Source organism: Meriones unguiculatus, chromosome X (genome assembly GCF_030254825.1).
Source record: "Meriones unguiculatus strain TT.TT164.6M chromosome X, Bangor_MerUng_6.1, whole genome shotgun sequence".
Lineage (NCBI taxonomy): Eukaryota > Metazoa > Chordata > Mammalia > Rodentia > Muridae > Meriones > Meriones unguiculatus.
The window spans coordinates 78,371,437-78,391,595 of NC_083369.1; positions in this window are offsets into that span (position 1 = coordinate 78,371,437).

Below are 20,159 nucleotides of genomic sequence, written 5' to 3' on the forward strand. Positions count from 1 at the left end.
GGTCTGCATGATATCTCTCGAGGACCTTCTAGCTTTCATAGTCTCTGTTGAGAAGTCAGGTGTGATTCTGATGGGTTTGCCATTATGTGTTACTTGGCCTTTTTCTCCTGTGGCTCTTAGTATTTTTTTTCTTTGTTCTGTATATGTACTCTTTTGATTTTTGTGTGGAGGGAGGATTTTCTTTTCTGGTCTAATTTATTAGGTGTTCTGTACACTTCTTGTATGCTTACAAGCCTCTCCTTTATATTGGGGAAATTTTATTCTATGATTTGTTGAAAATATTTTCTTGGCCTTGTAGTCAGGAATAGTCTTTTCACTCTATTCCTGTTATTCTTACGTTTTGTCTTTTCATGTTGTCTTAGATTTCATGGATAGTTTGTGTCAGGAATTTTTTAGATTTGTCATTTTCTTTGTCGGATACATCAATTTCTTCCATTGTATCTTTCACACCTGAGATTCTTTCTCCCATCTCTTTTTTTTATTTTATTATTTTTTTTATCAGTTACATTTTATTAACTCTGTATCCTAGCCGTGTCCCGATCCCTCATTCCCTCCCAGTCCCTCCCTCCCTCCCTCATCTCCACCGTGCCCCTTTCCAAGTCCACTGATAGGGGGGACCTCCTCCCCATTCATCTGATCCTGTTTTATCAGGTATCTTCAGGACTGGCTGCAAAGCCCTCCTCTGTGGCCTAACAGGACTGCTCCTCCCTTCGGGGGTGGGGAGACCAAAGAGCCAGTCATTGAGTCCCATCTCTTGTATTCTGTTGGTTATGCTTACCTCTGTATTTCCTGTTTTCTTCCCTAAGTTCTTCCTCTCCATGATTTCCTCTTTTTGCATTTTCTTTAATTTTTTTTTCCAATTCTATCTTTAGATCTTGAACCATTTTGTTTATCTCCTTCACCTGACTGTATTTTTATGCTTTTCCTTCAGTTCCTTCACCCGTTTGTTTGAACATTTCTCTTTTCCTTTTATTTCTTTTCGATGGTTTAATTATTTCCTCTCTGAAAGCTACAAACTGTTTGGCTGCAACTTCCTGTATTTCTTTACAGATGGCCATAATCTGTTTGACTTTATCTTCCTCTATTTCTTTATAGATGGTCATAATCTCTATGAATTTATCTTCCTATCCTCTTCATAAGCATAGATGTGAGGTCATATTCTTGAGTTTCACTTATGATAAGGTGTTCAGGGCTGCTTACCCCATGATACCTGTGTTCTGGAGATGCCATATTGTTTTGGGTTTTGTTGGTTTTACACTGGCTCCCCATCTGGCTGTCTCAGGTCTTGGCAGTTTCTTGTGCTTGCTGGAATCCTTGGGTGGGGAGAATCCTGTTGGCAGGGAGATAGGTGTTCCTGAAGGATGCCTCCTCAGTTTTTTGGGTATGATCACAGAATGGCAGGTGCTTCTCAGGAACTGCCACAGCTCACCTCAGGCATATGGACCTGTGTGGTAACTGTGGTTATTGGTAGTCAAGGGGTCTCTCCTTTCACCAGGAGAAATCCTGGAGACAGATGCTCTGCCACTGGGTTTCTTGCTCTGAATTTAGTGAGCTGCTGTTGTTGCTCTTACACTGTGTTTGCTGGGCACAGCCCTCTTGAAGATTCAGGAAGCCCTGCAGTTTGGTCAGGTTTTTGCTATAGAGACTGATTGTGCCTTGGAGCAGTTTCTGGGATGATCCTGTGGATCCCAGGCTTCTGTAGGTCTGAGGTTGGAGCTCTGTGCCCCAGCATCCAGTTTGTAATCAGTGGAAGGTGAGCACAGCACTTATCCATGTGCCAGGAGGCTAGAACATGGAGCCTGCGAGAACACAGAGACTTTCCTGGACCTGGGTGTCCTAAGGTCAGACCTGATGTTTCCCCTACCGTAGAGGTTCCTCCCAACAGGGAGACCTGATCTTTGGTGTTTTGGGGTCCACAGTTCAGACTGGTTTGATGAGTAGAGTATGCTGTCACACACGCACACGAGCAATGGGTACCTGCAGGAACCTGTAACCTTTTCCTGAGAACTTATCCAGGTGTGTGTGTGTGTTTATGTTATGCGGGAAGCCCTGAGGTTGGACCTGATGTTTCCTTCACCATGGATCTGATGTTTCCTTCATGAATGGGTTTCCTCCCAAAAGAGAAACCCAGTCTCTGGTGCTTTGGGGCCCTCAGTTCTGTCTAGGAAGGTGAGTAGGACAGACAGGCTGTTCTCTGCGCTGGTGATTGAGTGCCTGCTAGAGCCTGGGACCTTTTCCAGGTATTGTCTGGTTGACCTTAGTTTGGGCCTGATTGCTTCCTTCACAGTGGAGTTTTCTTTTTGACTAGAAAACCCAGTCTCTGGTGTTGTGCTGCCAACAGTTCAGTCTAGGATGGTGTTCAGAGTGTGCAAATGTGTGGCTCTGGGCTGGTGACCTGTGAACTCTTCTAGGGCTTAGTTGGGTGAACTGAGAATGGACCCAATTGCTTCCCACACAGTGGGGTTTCCTCTCACCTGGGAAACACAATCATTGGTGTTTTAGGGCCCAGAGTTCGGTCTGTTGGTCGCTGTGTAGTCACTGCTTTCCTGCTGTCAGACAGTGTCTTCTTGGCACAGTCATCTTGGACTCCCCGAATTTCATTTATCTTCTGTGTACAGGGCTGAGGTTTTATTTTTTCTGGTTCATCAGTAGAGTATTATTTGTTTTTTACTTCTTAGGAATTCTCTAAAGTTTCTTGATGGCCCTATTTTTCATCTCTAGACCCAGTTTTATTCTTTTAAAGAAATATTTTCATTTTTTTTCTAGCATTGACTTAAGGTTGAAAGGCAGAGCTATTGTTTATTCCTATTAAATGGTAACACAAACTCTTTCCAACTAAGGGTTCATTAAGAAAGGAGATTGGTCTTCTGACTTCTTTTGTTCAAAGTTCTGGATATTCATTAAATACTAGAATTAAAGAACAAATAAAGGCCATATCTAGTTTTATATACCCATTTTACCAAGGAGAAAATTACAAGAGGGAACAAATAGTTTGGCTTAGTTCATGTATCATGTTTCAAGTGGCTAAAATCCAGAGTGAACATGTGATTCTGTTTGTGGAAGTAATGTGGAAGAAACTGAAGGAGAAGGACAACTTTCTGCCTTGGCTTGATTTAAATCCAAGCATGCCTCCCTTTTAAACCTTATTTCCTTGACTAGAGTGTCTTCTACATTTATACAAATTCAACTTTCTGAAAATCAGGCAGTTAAAAGTCAGAAGAAATTAGCAGCTGTTATAAGAAGAACTAGAGGGCTTATTGCCAGCCTTCAAATATCTTGGCATATTTGAGAAAATGTCCCAATATGTTACATATGTTCATTCATGTGTGTAAACCCTTGGTTTTAGTGCCTTGCCAATATAAATATGGTTTGCATTATAAGTTAGTCTGAGTGCTGTACTGCATGTTTATTATTCATCAGACTCACACTGCCTTCCTCTCTGTTTTTGTGCTTTCTTTGTTTCATTTCTCTTACTATTGCTGTTTCAGGTTTCTTTCTCTTTTTTTCGAGAAAACAGTGAGGGGTGTAGGAAAAATGTTAGTGCTGTCAGTGAATTCATCATTCTATTCCTCTCCATACTTGCTCTCCATTCCAACTCTAGTGACAACTATCTTTTAATCTCCATCTTGGCCAGGGGTAATACCAGACTATTTCAGTTATGTCTCAGTAAAGTGGAAATATGATTTTCATAAAGCCAGGAAGCCAACAAATTCAGTAAGAGGATCAAAGTGACAAGGTAACATGGCAATTCTCTAAGCCGCTTAGGCCCATGCTCTAGTCCTGTTGAAAGAGATACTTAAAGGAAGCAATGCATAAGCATGTCCACATCATCGGCGAGACGGCTTTATTCAGCCAGGTTACACTGTAACCCACTTGGGAGGAGAAGAAAGAAGAAGTGTGGGATTGGTAGGGGACGAGGGAGGGGGCTATAGCTCGGATAAAAAGTGAATAAATTGTAATAAATAAAAAATAAATAAAAAGAAAAAATAAATTAAGAGCTGAAGAAAAAGGACACATTTGATCTGTAAGGAGATTCCCCTTGGTCTGGTTATTACTTTAGCTGTGGGAATTGAGTCACCAGGTATGATGAAGGACCTGCTGCTAAGGATAGCAAACTGGGATTTTACAAACATGGAAAGATTCTGAAATATTTCCTTATTAGATGACCATAGTATATGAAATGCCAATGGTTTCCTTTGTAAGATGGTAGTTTCAGTGCTTATTTTTGGATTACAGATAGACTCTTACCTGAATCAAACCAGGACCTCACACATGCTGGGCATATACTGCATTAGTAAGTCACACCTGAGATCTTTCTTGAAAACAAAACATATAAAATAGATAAAAGCAGGAGGGGGTCTCCAAGATGGCAGCGACTAGTGTGCTCCTATCTAAGGGGCAGAGCATCCAAAATTCCAAACCCAGTGAGTGAATGGGTGGTTGAAGTCAGAGCATCGACTTTGAGCTTCCCAGGCTAGAGGGAACAACCCTGAGCTGGGACAGATTGGATCCAGGACCCCTGTGGACATCTCTGGAGGTCTGAGAATGACTAACTTTCAGCATCTGTATTTTCCCTTGCACCTGTGGTGGAAGCTGTAGTGGTGGGCAGTGCTTAACCTCATGTGCAGGACCTCTTTGCTCTTGTGGCCAAACAGTAGACCCAAATCAGAAAGTAGGAAACCTTGGGACCTCTGCACTTTCTGCTTTTTGCATATGTCACAAGTGAGTGTCCCTGACAGTGAGTCCATGAAGAACACCAAATCCTGGGTCCTTCTATGTTAGCCTCTAGACATTGGATCCCACCCACCCACAACCCCACTGTGAGCAACATGGGAATCGCTGCAACAGAGTTCTTAATATTGAAGTGGCAAATCAGTGGAGTCCAGGCAAACAATTCCTGGAGCCAAGCTGGTGCAGCCAGACAGATTTGAGTACCAGGAGCACAGTACAGGTCTGTGGGCCTCTGAGCTATTCAGGGCACCTGTGCTTGCACACAGCACCTCTGAACAGCACCAGCAACCCCACCTGCACTTATGCTCACCCTTCCAGGCATCTACATGCACTTCCACATAGACCTTCAAGGCACACATCCACACACCCTCTCACACTGCGCACACACCTGTGGAATTCCTTCCTTAGCTGCAGCTGAAACAGCAACATTCACATTTAAACTTTTGGACTTCTCTCATCTTCCTGAAGAATATGCCAGCCTCCAAAGACAGAGGGACCCAGTCTGCAGTGCAGGATCCAGAACAAACAATGAAGGCTACGGACCATCAGATTGCTAGAGGCCAGCAGAAGAACACATTCAACAAAAACCAGGACATAACGGCTTCACTAACAAGCCCAGAAATCAATGGATATTTTAATTCATCGGAAACACAGGAAAAGAATCTTAAATCTATGTTTATACAGTTATTAGAGGCAAATAAAGAGGAAAAGAACAAAGCTCTCAAAAAAATACAGGCAAATATAGTCAAACAAAAAGAGGCACATATAGAGGCAAATGAAGAGGAAACAAACAAAAAGAATAGAGGCCATCATGGACAGAGAAGAATCTAAATACAAACAGATGAAGGAAATAGTGGAAGCCATGAAAACAGACCTAGAGTCAATAAAGAAAACACAAACTGAGAAACTCCTGGAAATGGAAAACCTAGCAAAGTGATTGGGAACCGCAGAGGTAAGCATCACAAACAGAATTCAATATATGGAGGAGAGGATATTAGGTGCTGAAGACACAACTGAAAAATATCAATACATCTCTCAGGAAGACATAAAATCAGAAAAGTTCCTGACACAAAACATCCAGGAAATCAAAGACACCATGAAAAGAAAACATCTAACAATAACAGGAATAGACAAAAAAGAAGATTCCAGGCTCCAAGGTCCAGAAAATATTTTGAAGAAAATCATACAATCGAAGCATACAAGAGGCTTACAGAACACCAAATAGACTAGACGAGAAAAGAAACTCCTCACATCACATAATAGCCAAAACACTAGATCTACAAAACAAAGAAAAACTAATAAAAGCAGCAATGGAAAAAGGCCTAATAACATACAAGGGAAGACTTATCAGAATCACACAAGACTTCTCAACAGAAACTATGAAAGCCAGAAGGACCTGGACAGATGTCATGCAGACTCCTAGAGACCACAGATGACAACACAGACTACTATACCCAGCAAAGCTTTCAATAAACATAGATGGAGAAAACAAAATATTCCATGTCAAAACTAAAACAAAATCTACATAGCAACCCAGCCCAACAGAAGATACTAGAAGAAAAACTCCAATCTAATGAAATCAACTACACCTAGGAAAACACAATATATAGATAACATCACAACAAAAAAAAAAACAAAAGAAAACAAGCACACAAATATACTTTCACCACCAACTCCACAATAAAAGGAACTAACATTCATTGATCACTATTATTTATCAACATCAATGGACTCAACTCTCCAATAAAAAGATACAGACTAACAGAATGGTTGCAGAAACAGGATAAAACATTCTGCTACATCCAAGAAACACTCCTCTGCAACAAAGATAAACACTACATCAAAGGAAAAGGCTAGAAAAGGTTTTTCAAGAGAATGGACACAGAAAACAAGCTGGAATAGCATTCCTAACATCTAATAAAAAAGTCTTTCAACCAAAAGTAACCAAAAAAAGATGAGGAGGGGCACTTCATTCTCATGAAAGAAAAAATCCACCAGGACAACACAATCCTGAACATCTATGCTCCAAACACAAGAATGCCTGCATTCCTAAATGAAACGTTAGTAAAGCTCAAAGCATACATCTATCCCAATGCCTTAATAGTGGGAGACTTCAACACTCCACTCTCACCAAGGGAAAGATCTACACAAAAGCTAAATAGGGAAATAATGATAATTACAGAGATCCTAAATCAAATGAACCTAATAGATGTCTACAGCACTTTTCAACCAAACTAAAAAGAGTATATCTTCTTTTCAGCAAGCACCCTACTGAACCTCTTCCAAAATTGACAATATAATCAGGCACAAAGCAAGCCTCAACAGATATAAGAAGATCAAAATAAACCATTGTATCCTGTCAGACTACTAGGGCCTAAAACTAGACCTCAATAACAATAGAAAAAACAAAAAACCTACACACCCATGAAAACTAAACAGCACTCTACTCAAGGACAGCAGGGACAGGAAAGAAATGAAAAAAAGAAATTAGAGACATCCTAAAATTCAATGTAAATGAAAGCACAACTTACTTAAAGTTATAGGACACAATGAAAGTAGTGCTAAGAAGAAATTACACAGCACTAAGTTTCTTCATGAAGAAATTCAAGGCATGTCATAAAAGTAACATAACAACTCACCTAAAAGCCCTAGGGGAAAAAAAGAAGGAAGACACATGAGGAGTAGACTTTTGGTAATAATCACTCTCTGGGCTGAGATCAATAAGGTAGAAAGAAATAAAACAACTGAAAGAATCAATGAAACCAAGAGCTGATTCTTTGAGAAAGTCAACAAGATAGACAAACCCTTAGCCAAACTAACTAAAAGGCAGAGAGAAATTATCCAAATCAGCAGAATCAGAAAAGAAAAGGGGTACATAACGACAATGAGGAAATTAAAAGAATCATTAAGTCTTACTTCAAAAGCCTACAGGCCATAAAATTTGAAAATCTAAATGAAATGGAAATTTTTCTTTTCTATTTTTTAGGGAGAATTATTTAATTTTTTATTCAATATCTTACCTGTACAAAATAATGGGTTTCACTGTGACATTTCCAGACAAGCACATAACATCACATTTACCTCTCCCCACCATTTCCTTGTTGGATAGCTCTCTGCCCCTTATGATACTCATTCTCTTACTTCCTTCTACTTTTTTTTATTAAATTTTTAATTTTTTATATTTATTATAGTTTATTCACTTTATATACCAGCTGTAGCCCTCTTCCTCATTCCCTCCCAATTCAACTCTCCCTCCCTCATCTCCTCTCATGCCCCTCTCCAAGTCCACTGATAGGGGGATGTCCTCCTCTTCCATCTGACCCTGGCCTATTAGGTTTCATTAGGACTGGCTGCATTGTCCTCCTTTGTGGCCTGGCAAAGCTGCTCCCCCCTCAGGGTGAGATGAACAAAGAGCCAATCACTGAGTTCAGACAATTTTCTTGATAGATTGCATTTACCAAAGTTAAATCAAGATCAGGTAATTAGATTATATAGTCTTATATCCTCTAAAAGAAAGAGAAGCTGTCATCAAATCGCCCTTCCAAAAAAAGCACAGGGCCCGGTGGTTTCAGTGCAGAATTCTACCACTACTTCAAATGAGAACTAACTCCAATACTCTTCAAACTAAACCACAAACCACAAACAGAAGAGATATTACTGAATTCATTTTATGAGGCTACTGTCACCTTGATACCTAAACCACACAAAGACCCAACAAAAAATAGAGAACTTCAGACCCATCTCATTATGAACATTGACACAAAAATACTCAATAAAATACTGGAAAACAGAATCTAAGAACACATAAAATATATCATCCACAATGACCAAGTAGGTTTTATTCTAGGCATGCAGGGCTGGTTCAGTATATGGAAATCCAGAAATGTAATCCACCACATAAACAAACTGAAGGAAAAAGAAAACAAAACAAAACAAAATAGATGATCATCTCCTTGCCTAAAAAGCATGTGACACAATCCAACAACCATTCATGTTTAAAGTCTTGGGAGACCACAGAGGGCCTCTGAAATTCTTTACCCAACAGGGTATTAAAGCAGATGCTGAGACTCGTAGCCAAACTTTGGGAAGAATTCTGAGAATCTTATGAAAGAAGGGGGAGATAGGAAGACCTGAAGGGGACTGGAGCTCCACAAGGAGAGCAACAGAACCAAAAAAAATCTGGGCACAGTGGTCTTTTCTGAGACTGACACTCCAAGCGAGGACAATTCATGGAGATAACCTAGAACCCTTGCACAGATGGAGCCCAAGGAAGCTCAGCCAGACACTGAGTTCATGTCAGAGACAGTCCCTGTTCCCATTATTAGGGTACCACTGTCTCTGACATGAACTCAGTGTCTGGCTGTTTGATCATCTCCTCCTCCTGACGGGGGAGCAGCCCTAGAAGACACAGAGGAAGACAGTGCTGCCAGTCTTTATGAGACCTGATAGCTAGAGTCAGATAGAAGGGGAGGATTATTTCTCCTCTAAGTGGGCTGGGGAGGGGGCATGGGAGATTATATTTGGAATTTATAAAGAATTCAAGAAATTAAACAGCAATAAGTCAAGCAATATACTTAAAAAATGGGGTATGGAGCTAAACAGAATTCTCAGTATGGGAATACCGAATGGCAGAGAAACACTTAAAGAAATGTTCAAAGTCCTTAGCCATCAGGGAGATGCAAATCAAAAGGACCCTGAAATATCACCTTACACCCATCAGAATGTCTAAGATAAAAAAATCAAGTGACAACACATGCTGGAGAATGGGAAACCTTCTTCCATTGCTGATGGTAATGTAAACTTGTACAACAACTTTGGAAATCAATCTGGCACTTTCTCAGACAATTAGGAATAGTGCTACCTCAAGATCAAGTTATAGCACTCCTAGGCAGTTAACCAAAATATGCTCAAATATATAGCAAGAACATTTGCTCAACCATGATAGCTGCTCTATTCATAATATCCAGCATCTGGAAACAATCTAGATATTCCTCAACTAAGGAATGGATACGGAAAATTGTGGTACATTTGCACAACAGAATACTAATCATCTATCAAAAACAAGGACATTATGAAATTTGAAGGCAAATGGATGGAACTACAAAGATTGTCCTCACTTGTAAGTGGTTATTAGACATTTTTTGATATTTAATTGTCTTTATTGTGATATTATGACAGTCTAAAGCAATATCCACCCATTTCATTTAATATAGGATAAACATACTGAAATCTATACTCCTAAAGAAATTAACTAGGTGGAGAACCCTAGGGAAGATGCTCAACCCTCATTCAGAAGGATAAATGGGATAGACATAGGAAATAGAAAAAGACAGGGAACAAATAGGACAGGAGCCTACTATAGAGGGCCTCTGAAAGACTCTAATGAATGATTGGGGTATTAAAGCATATGCTGAATAATCAAAGTTTATAACCAAACTTTAGGCAGAGTGCAGGGAGTCTTAGGAAATAAGGGGGAGACAGAAAGACTTGGAGGGGATAGAAGCGCCACAAGTAGACCAACAGAGCCAAAACATCTGGGCCCAGGGTGTCTGCAGAAACTGATGAATCAACAAAGGACCGTGAACGGAGAGGTCTAGTAACTGGATTAAGTATAGATTTGAGAGAAAGTTCCTGTGTTTCCTATGAAATAAAATGTTCATTGATTTTTGGTTTTCTTGGTGAAGTCATGATGTTCATATTTTTGTTGGTTGTGTTCTTAAGCTGACCTCTAACCATCTGCTTATCCTTAACCTTTTCTGTTTTTTTCTTGGAGTTTGTACTTCAGACTGGGTCCATCTGTCTCTGGGATCTGGAGTATTCTTCAGGAAGACAATAGAGGCCCTCCTGTTTGAGAGTGGATTTTGGTGTTTCAGCTGTAGCTAAGAGAGGAAAGTTGCAGTTACTTGCGTGCAAGTGTGTGTGAAGGGGTGCATGGAAGTGTGCCTTAGGGACAGAGTGCTAGAGCATGTAGATGCCTAGAAGGGTGGAACATAAGTGCAGGTGGGGGTGTTGGCCCTGTTCATGGGTACAATGTGCGTGTGCAGGTGCCCTGAATGCCTCAGTGGCCCACAGGCCTGTCTTACTGTCCTACAGGTATTCACATCTCTCTGGGCTGCACCATCTTATCCCCAGAAATAGTTTGCCTTAACTCCACTGGGAAACCCACAGAAGAGGGGCTTCAATGTTGAGAACACTGTCCCAAGGATCTCTATGTTTCCCACAGTGGGTGTGTGGGTAGGAGGGATCTGATGTCTGTCTGCTAGAGTAGAGGGACCCTGGATCTGCGGCTCTGCATGCACTCACTTGAAGGTGCACTCACTTGCTTGCAGGCCTATGTGGAAAGCATAGGGGTTTCCCCTGTTGTCTACTCTCAAGTTTGTGCCAGCAGGGGCAAATGAAAGTGTAGGAGATCTCTCAGTTTACAGGTGTCTGCTGTTTGGCTGCAGAGCTGGGGACCTGTATTTGCGGCAACCTCCTCTGCTGTCTCAGTCAAGGAGCATGGAGGCTCCTACTTGGGGCAACCACTGCTGCCTCTGTCAAGCAGGGAACCCTGTGCTTTGGGCAAAGTGAACTGCAGGGGAGTCGAATATTCGACATTCTCAGACCCCAGAGAATCTCGTTCCACAGATGACCTGGATCCAAATTGTCCCAGCTCATGTGTTGTCCCCTCTCTCCCAGGAAGCCTCAGTGTTGATGTTCTAGCTTCAGCCTCCCCTCCACTCACCACTTTTGGAGTTTCAGCTCCTCTGTCCCTCAGATATGGTGTGTGCTGTTTGCCGCCATCTTGGACTCAGCTTTTTTAATCTTAAGTTAAAGGGAATGCCTTTTGAGATGAATTGTAGAAAACCTTTTCATTGTAGTTTTAGCAAGGTAGCTGAATGTCTACCAGTTTGTTTACAGAATACAAGATTTTGGCATTGAACATAATGTAACACTAAGTAGTTTCAAATACCTGTGGTACTATCCCGTTTCAGTTCATTCTATAGGTATATTTAAATATTCTTTTCAATTCACTATTTTCAGATAACAGAAGACCAGCTTTATGAAAATTCTTGTAAAACAGCTATACATAAGCATTGCATAATAGTTTTGGAATCTGGAACAATTAATTGATTTCATAGTAGATTGAATTTTTTTGAGCTATTAGGTAGGAAAATATGCTGCTTTTATAAGCAATGCTGATGAAATGAGTTATCATATATTAGTAGCTGTCTTCTTTAACACAGAGGAGATCTGATGATCACTGAGGGTGGAGATTAAGTCAGTCATCCCTGAAATGCAATGCTAGTATTTGGATTTCATAAACCACCAAAGTTAGATTTTGTAGAAATTTATTGCTCACTTGCCACTTAAGGAGCCTTGGTTGACTTATCTCATCTCACCTCTTGTTTTTCCTTGATAAAATGTCCTTTCTTCTCTGGAAAGCAGCAGCAGGCTGGGTCACAATGGTCGTGGTTACAGAAAAAGCCGTAGGGGTGATCAAATTTGAAGGACAGAGAATTCACGTTCCTTATATAACAGTTAAATGAAAAGTCCCAAATCTGTGCTCAAGTATTTTAGGCAGGGGAGACAATATAGTTTTTGAATTGCCCACTTTCTGCTTACAGTGCACTTGGCAGGGCAGGGAGTCCTGTGTCAAACTGTTATTTGGCAAATTAGAGAAAAGCTGCAATTGCAAAACTTTTGCTAGTTCTTTGTGTTGCTCAGTGTGCAAGGAAAGTAATTTTGTTTATGAAAACATCTTGATATATCTTTTATATTATACATGAAAAGGCTGGAATTCTAGGGCAAGATCTGAAATGAGAGATGTGATAGAAAAAAAGCCAAAATTGACCTTTTATGTATAATAATTTTGTACAAGAGGAACTAATTGGTGAAATAAGGAGAACCTGTCTACCCCTGTAGTGTGACACTCTGGTCAGAGAACAGCCACAGCTCTGAGTGCAAGAATATGAGATAGGAGGAGGGGAACCCTGGAATATTGGAGTAATTTACCTTTCTAGATAATGCATATTTTCAGGCAAAAGGTAACTCAGAAGCTGGAAGCATTGAGAAAGACACTCATTGAACACATCACCTCTGTCCCTTTTCAATAGTTCTGGGCTATGTACATAAGTAATACCCCCAGCCACTGAAAAAACAAAATTATCCTTTGGGGATGAGTCTCTTCTCTGAAATTAGTCCAGACCACATCCAGATCCCCCATGACTTGTTCTCTACACCTTACTTAGTTTAGTGTCTTGGCTTCTACAAACATTGTCACTTTACATCTGACCCTTGAAAGCAGATATTTACTATCTACTTCTGGCATAATAACTTGTAGGACTGGGTAGATGGGACTAAGTAAAGTCAAGTCTGCTACACAAGCACAAGGGCCTTCACACTCCAGCACCCATGAAAGAGCTAGGCTCTGTGGCATGTGCTTGTAATTTCAGTGCTGGGGAAGAGGAGGCAGGTGCATCTCTGGACCTTTTTGGGTAGCTATTCTAGTCAAACTGGTGAGCTCCAAGTTTATGGAATGAACACATGCATCCAACCATTCAAACACCCTACCTCATGCACAGAGGCGTCAGAAAGAGAGAGACAGAGATAGAAAGCCACAGACAGAGACACAGAGATACAGACATAGAAACACAGAGAAAGAGAGACAGAATTTCTGGAAAATCATATGCTACATCTGTCTTGACTGATATCAGCAAGCCATGCCTATTCTATCTCAGAATTCTTGTTAAGAACTGAAGATTGAGGGCTGGAGAGATGGCCCAGTGGTTAAGTGGCACTGACTGTTCTTCCAGAGGAGCCAGATTCAATTCCCAGCAGTTCATGATTGTTTATACCTCCAGTTCCAGGAATCTAAAATTCTGCACAGAAAATAAAATTAAATAAAACTTAAAAAAAAGAAATGAAGTTTGGAAATTTTTCTCTTTCCCAATGGTTCAGTTGTCCCATCTGTTTGGAAAATAGAATGTATTCCTTTGCTGAACTATCCTGTGTGATTATCTTTAGGCTTGAGTCAAAGCATGTCTTAAATTTTTTGCTTTTGTCTCACACTTAGTCAAGTTTGCTCTAGAACCTGAGAAATTATTTAATGATAAGAAAGCTATATGATGTAATTCATGCTGTGTATGCAATGAGTATCTATGTGCTAGGGATGAAATGCTTGAGTGTACTCTATTGAATGTAAGCTATTTATGTTAATTACTATACACACACACACACACAAACAATATTGTTTCTTCCCATTGTGTATCTTTAATACATGCAGGGCATCATCTTTTTGATCCTCTAGATCTCTTCAGTACTGAGCTTTATCTCCTTGGGGACCAATTTTTAAGGGTAATATCAATTAGTTCCTTTTCTTACTGGCTTTTTTTTTTTCAATGCAGTTTATTCAGGAACCTTGAACAATCATCTGACCCTGGGGAAAGCCAGCCCACTTTAAATAGCCTCTGGGTAGCCAACCCAGGCGTGCCACGTGGGCAATGCAGATAGGTCCACATACATGGAAGCAAGCCAGATCCTCAGCCTTAGCCAAATGTGGAATTGTTCGTGACAGAGAGCACTCACCATCGGGAAGGTGGAAGGCGGAAACCAGCTCCATCTTTAAGGCACAGCATTCCGCAGCTCTCTACAGTTCCCCCTTTTTGTTTTAGACGCATCAGGCAAGAGTAGAGGTCTGATCTCTTACTGGCTTTTGATTTGGTGTTAAAATGGGAAAGAACTGGCAGGGTGTTGGAAAGTGTGGGAAAAACTCAGGCACTTATTCTAGATCCCCTTCCTGATGTAATTTGGAAATGACTTTGTTCCTTTATGGAAGAGCACAATTCCAATAAAGCACCTTTCCCCTAAAGTTCTGTCATGCTTTGTTAGTCTTTTAGATATGCATGACATTAACATTTCTTGATTTCTCTACTTTTTCATTTCTTGCTGAATTCCCGTAATCTTTTTACATTATAAAGAACTCCTTTATTAAATACTAAATTGTGTTTTATTTTTGTATGTGTCATCTGTTTCATAAGGTGAGACTCTAATTCTGTATGAAACAATGTACCTTATTACTAAGATGAGTTCCATCTTTAGAAATCATTCTATGGAAGAGAAATGTGTACTTTGCTTTCTTAGTCATATTAGATTATGCCTATGACATTGGTTTTCTATTATGGACTAACTCTGGCGTTTTCTTACTCCTCATTATCAGTGAACTGATCAGAACTTTATATTCTAATTGATGACATATGACATAAAAATCTTACTGTGTAGGACTGTAGCACTGATATAAGGCTTAGATGAGTTGTTAATGGTCATCTAACTCTGGATTACTAATCTCATGGCACTAAGGAAGACACTTATAATGTTTTTTTTTTTCCTTGTGAGAATGAGACAGATAATATTCTTCCACTGTCAGTAAAAAACACTTGCACTATCATTCACAAATAAACATTCGGCTTCTCCTCATTTTCAACAAGTGATTTTTAATGTTAGCACACAATTAAAGGTTTTCAGTATGACATTTTCATATGGTGTTTTTTTAAAAAAACATTTATTGTTTATTTTATGGTTACATGTGACCACCTGTATGTATGTATGTATGTATGTAAACCATGTGCATGCCTGGTGTTCATGGAAACTGGAAGAGAAAACCAGAATCCCTGGAATTGGAGTTGTATGAAGGTGTGAACTCCATGATATGTGTGGTGGATACTAAGGGTCCTTTGCAAGAGTAGTAAGTGCTGTTTACTGCTGTACCTTCTCACCAGTCCTCCAAACATTGTTCTTATTGGTCTCCTATAATCATTTACTTTGTCAGCTTGACACAATTGCCTTTGATTGGTCTATAAGCATGGCTAAGAGGATGGGTATAGGTCTAGCCAACTTTGGTTGACACTATTCCCTAAGGAGGTGGTTCTGAACTGTGTCAGAGTGGAGTAGGTGAGCTGAACACAAGTAAGCAAGGAAGGAATCAATTTACACGTACTCACTTCTTTCTGCTCTTCACTGTGGTTGTGAAAATTTTTGCCTTGACTTCCTCACAATCTGGAATTGTAAGCCAAACAAATGCTTTCTTGTCTAAGTTTCTTTCCATCAAAGTATTTTATTATAGCCACAAAAATGAATTTATAAAAGTTTTCCAAACTTTAATCACTCTCTTCCTTTATCTTCCTATGTCCTTCTCTTTTTAATTTCCTTCTCCTACCTATAATACCCTCTTTCTGCTTCATGTAACATGAACAAATGCATATTTTAGAAGGTCAGTCTAGGCAACATGAAGGGCCCAGATCAAGGAAGAAAATGTTTCAATCTACCACTCTTGGATCAATAGTGCCTTCTTTGACTAGGACAAACATTGATATTATTTTCAACAAGAACATAGGTAGAACTCAACTGTCATACTGAGCAGAACGTAAAAGAAGTCTTTCCAAACAATACTCACATTCTCTTTGTGGAGATGCATCCTGATGCTTCTGTACTTCTCTGTCTTGCTGCAAGACAGATTTCAAAACTTAACCACAGTAATGGTTTTATGTATATTCTCTGGTACAACTTTAACTCACCTTTTAATTAATGATAGTCAATTTTCTTCGCTCTTTATTAAACTGGATTGTGGCTATTTAAATATAATGGGGGATATTTTAAATTCATTCTGCTATAGAGGGAATTATAAGTGAAAAGGAATGAGACAATCATCTGTGTGCCTCCTGGAGTATTCTCATTTCTACCATCTCTCCAAATGTTCCAGTCACTCAGGACCTCAGATCCTTTACAGTTATAGTTTTACTTATAAAATGATTCTTAGAAACACTTAGTATGGGTTTAGTGAGGTGCTTCCGAAAACATAAAAATGAGGGGATGGGTTATTCTCTGAAATTAACATCTGATTCAGTAGATATATACAATTTAATGTTAAATAGATCACCAATTAGTATTAATGTATATAATATATTAATATATCAGATAAATAAATTTATAAGAAGAGAATATATCAACCCAGTAAGTATAAAAGAGATTCAGGAAGTCACATAGTATCTGTGTCTACCCAAGCTACTGAGGCGAGAGCTTGAGCTAATGCCCTTCTAGTACTTTGACCTATTATTGAAAGCAATAAGACCAATTCATCAGGCTAGAAATGATGCGTTTAAAACTTAGATCCTTCTGATATCCTTTGTGATAATTTCAAACTCATTATGTAAATCTTCTGAGTTTTATTGTGGCTTTCCATGTTCTATAACCACTGGGAGAAAAAAATATCCTGTTCTTATAAACTATGAATAATCCTGTGCTGGTGACAGTTAATTCTCAGTGTAAATTTAATAAAATAACTTTTTATTATGATTTGGCCTCCCACATGGTATGACTACTGAGAGAGAATTCTGTTATCATGCTGACTTGATTATGTTAGTCTATGTGAGGCTTATATTTTGGTTTGTCAGTTAATGAACTGGCATTTTGGTGTTTATCTCAGACTGGGGAGCTTAATTAGTGTGCATGCATTGCTGGGATGTGGATTTACTGTTGGTGAGCTGATAATATCCGGTTTCAGAGGTTACAAGGCATAGGGCCAAACCTAGCACCATGGTAAGTTAGTGAAAGTAATGAGCACCTTCTTGTGAGGCCTTGTGGGAGCCAGCATGTGGCCTTTTTTCCCTAATGGTATGCTATGTAGCTGAGACTAAATGTGTTTTTATTTTATTAAATGATAGGGCTTCTAACAGTCTATTAGCCATACTTCCTCTATCTTGGATACCTAGCATGGGTTCAGGCTCCATCATGAGCCTGTGGTAAAATGTATTTACATTATTCTTTTCAATTTTTAAAATTTTGTAGTAGAAAACTAGCAAATTATTGGTACTGCTAAAATTCTCATGTTCATTCCTAATTTGAATTACTGCTTGTCTCAAAAGTAAGTGCTGCACACGGTATCTACTCACTCATATAGACTTATAGGATAAACTTAAAATCTGCACATCTAAAGAAACTAATCAAGAGAGAGGACTCTGACTAAAACGCTCAATCTCTATCCTGAAAGGCAAAGAGGATGGACATCAGAAAAAGAAGAAAGCAGGAAACAACACAGGAACCTGCCACAGAGGGCCTCTGAAAGCCTCTGCCCTGCAGACTATCAAAGCAGACACTGAGACTTTATGGCCAACTGTTGGGCAGAGTGCATGGAATCTTATGTAAGAAGTGGGAAATAGTAGGTTATGGAGAGGACAGGAACCCCACAAGAAGAGCAACAGAACCAGAAGATTTGAACACAGGGGTCTTCCCAGAGACCCATACTCCAACCAAGTACCAGGCATGGAGAAAACCTAGAACCCCTGCGCAGATGTAATCCATGGCAGTTTAGTGTCTAAGTGGGTTACACAGTAATGGGAAGAGGGACTGCCTCTGACACAATCTGATAGGCCTGCTCTTTGATCACCTCCCCCTGAGGGAGAGCAGTCTTACCAGGCCACAAAAGACAAAGCAGCCACTCCGGATGTGATCTGATAGACTAAGATCAGAAGGAAGGAGAGGAGAACCTTCCCTATCAGTGGACTTGGGGAGGGGCATGCATGAAGGAGGAGGGAGGGTGGGATCAGGAGGGGAGGAGGGAAGGGCTTATGGGGGGATACAAAGTGAATAAAGTGTAAAAAAATAAAAAATAAAAAAGTAAGTGCTGGCCTAAACTTTACATTTAACATTCCCTTGAATTTTCAGATCTTATTATTCATGTGGATGATCCCACATGATATTTTTGCCTGTTATTGTTTTACTTTGAGAACCTCACAAAATGTGTATCATGTTACTGTTGCATAATACTAAATTCTGACGAAGGCAATTTACAGAAAAATGTATTTATTTGGGCCTTACAATTTCAGAGGGTTTGAGTCCATGGTGGAAGAACAAAGGTATGATGGCAGGAACAGCTGAGAGACTAGACTTTGATCAACAAGTAAGAGGCTGGGGGTGGGGATCAGCAATGACACAACTCTTTTGAAAGCCCACAATTAGTGGCATGCTTCCTCCAAGGAGACCATACCTCCTAATGCTTCTCAAACCATTTACCAAGTGAGGATCAAATATTAAAATATATGAGCCTACAGGGGCCAATCTCATTCAAACAATCATACCATGTGTTTTTCTCTGACAGGTCTTTTTAACTCTTTGTTCCAGAATTGTGCATATTGTTGCTTTTGTGTATAGTTAAATCCTTGTCAATAATATTTTTATGTGACTATGTCACAATTCGTTTGCTCTGCTGCTGAACATTTAGAATATTGCAATGAGTATCATTAGAAATATGGGTATAAGCAGGGTGTGGTGGTACATGTCTTTAATCCCAGCTCTCAGGGAGGCAGAGGTAGGTGGATCTTTATGAGTTAGAGGCCAGCCTGCTCTACAAAATGAGTCCAGGACATCCAAGGCTACAGAGAGAAACCCGCTCTCAAAAAATTTGGGGGGGGCATATAATTGTTTCATAATATGGTAGGTATGTCACCAATTTTACCAGATGATAAAAACCTTTAAATGAATATAATTATGTTTCTACCCACAGAGTATGAGAGCTCTTGTGTTACCACATTCTTGCCAACACCTTATTTAAAAAAAAAAAAACTATTTCTTCCACTTTTTAATATTATTTTTTATAACTTTTATTTTTTATTAATTACACTTTATTCATTTTGTATCCCCCCATAAGCCCCTCCCTCCTCCCCTCCCGATCCCACCCTCCCTCCCCTTTCTGCATGAATGCCCCTCCCCAAGTCCACTGATAGGGGAGGTTCTCCTCTCCTTCTTTCTGATCTTAGTCTATCAGTTCTCATCAAAAGTGGCTGCATTGTCCTCTTCTGTGGCCGGGTAAGGCTGCTCCCCCATTAGGGGGAGGTGATCAAAGAGCAGGCCAATCAGATTATGTCAGAGGCAGTCCCACTTCCCATTACTATGTAACCCATTTGGACACTGAATTGCCATGGGCTACATCTGTGCAGGGGTTCTAGGTTATCTCCATGAATAGTCCTTGGTTGGAGTATGAGTCTCTGGGAAGTTCCCTGTGTTCAAATTCTCTTGTTCTGTTGCTCTTCTTGTGGAGTTCCTGTCCTCTCCAGCTCTTGCTATTTCCCACTTTGTACATAAAATTCCATTCACTCTGCCCGACAGTTGGCCATCAGGCTCGGCATCTGCTTTGATAGTCTGCAGGGCAGAGGCTTTCAGATACCCTCTGTGGCAGGTTCCTAGTTTGTTTCCTGTTTTCTTTTTCTGGCTTTCAGTGGCCCTTTGTAGCAGGTTCCTAGGTTGTTTCCTGTTTTCTTCTTCTGATATCCATCTTCTTTGCCTTTCAGGATGGGGATTGAGTGTTTTAGTTAAGGTCCTCTCTCTTGCTTAGTTTCTTTAGATGCACAGATTTTAATGGGTCACTTTTTAATATTATAATTACTTAATTTCCTTCT